The sequence below is a fragment of the Colobus angolensis genome, unplaced genomic scaffold (assembly GCF_000951035.1).
Source record: "Colobus angolensis palliatus isolate OR3802 unplaced genomic scaffold, Cang.pa_1.0 Scaffold23, whole genome shotgun sequence".
Lineage (NCBI taxonomy): Eukaryota > Metazoa > Chordata > Mammalia > Primates > Cercopithecidae > Colobus > Colobus angolensis.
This window is the reverse complement of record NW_012115488.1, coordinates 15,987,595-15,988,659: the sequence shown is the minus strand read 5'-3', so window position 1 is coordinate 15,988,659 and position 1,065 is coordinate 15,987,595. Positions and strand designations below refer to the sequence as shown.

Below are 1,065 nucleotides of genomic sequence, written 5' to 3'. Positions count from 1 at the left end.
CTCATGAGGTTGTTTCCCGGAATTGGCAGGGTGGGACCCTATCAGGGTGGAACACTATCGAGGCAGGGTGGGACCCTATCTAGGCAGGGTGAGACCCTATCTAGGGCCACCTGGTGCTAACTTTTTAGGTTTTGTAAGGTCTACTAGTTTCAGAATCTCATTTTGGATGAAAATGACCATATCATCACGATCAATTTTCCACAGATGGTTTCAACTTCTCATCCCAATGTTAAGCATTAAAAGTTAAGTGAATAAATGTTCAAAGAGGTCAACTGACAGACCACATATGATGAGGACTAAGAATGGACCTTTGGATTTAGCAACATTGAAGTCATTGGTAGTCTCAGCAAGGGCTATTGAAATGAGGTAGATGAAAGCCTGTTTGAAATGGTGTTAGAGAGTAGGAAGAAACAAATTGGAAAAGCACATGTAGACAAGTTTGGTTGTAAAGATCAAAGAAAAGTAGTAGTAGAAAAGAGATACAGAATTGAAGCAGAGTGTGGCTATTTTTTTAATAGATGGGGGATATTATATCTGTGTGCTGATGGGAATGAGAAGAAAGCTGCTGGGGAGCCAGGGCATGGAAATAATATTTATATTCACATGGATACATACTTTCGTTAAAATCATAAATGAATACAAATAACCTATATTCATGCTTAAAATACTTTCAGATGTCAGATACACCATGTTGAAGATCCTGCATCAGTATATGATGAAGCTATGGAACTAATTGTCAAACTTGCAAATCATGGGCTGATTCATGGAGATTTTAATGAATTTAATCTCATTTTGGATGAAAATGACCATATCACCATGATTGATTTTCCACAGATGGTTTCAACTTCTCATCCCAATGCTGAGTGGTACGTACATGCTATTTTTTTATTTTTATTATTATTATTTTTTCTGGAGACGGAGTTTTGCTCTTGTTGCCCAAGCTGGAGTACAATGGCACGATCTTGGCTCACCACAACTTCCGCCTCCCGGGTTCAAGCGATTCTTCTGCCTCAGCCTCCTGAGGAGCTGGGATTACAGATAGGCTTTTTGTATTTTTTTTTTTTT

At 38.7% G+C, this 1,065-nt stretch overlaps 1 protein-coding gene across 1 annotated transcript in view; it reads left to right on the top strand.

Annotated features, from left to right (window-relative positions):
- Positions 1 to 1,065, top strand: part of RIOK2 (RIO kinase 2) — a 28,279-nt gene that overhangs the window by 22,469 nt on the left and 4,745 nt on the right. The gene's annotated exons all lie outside the window — the stretch shown is intronic.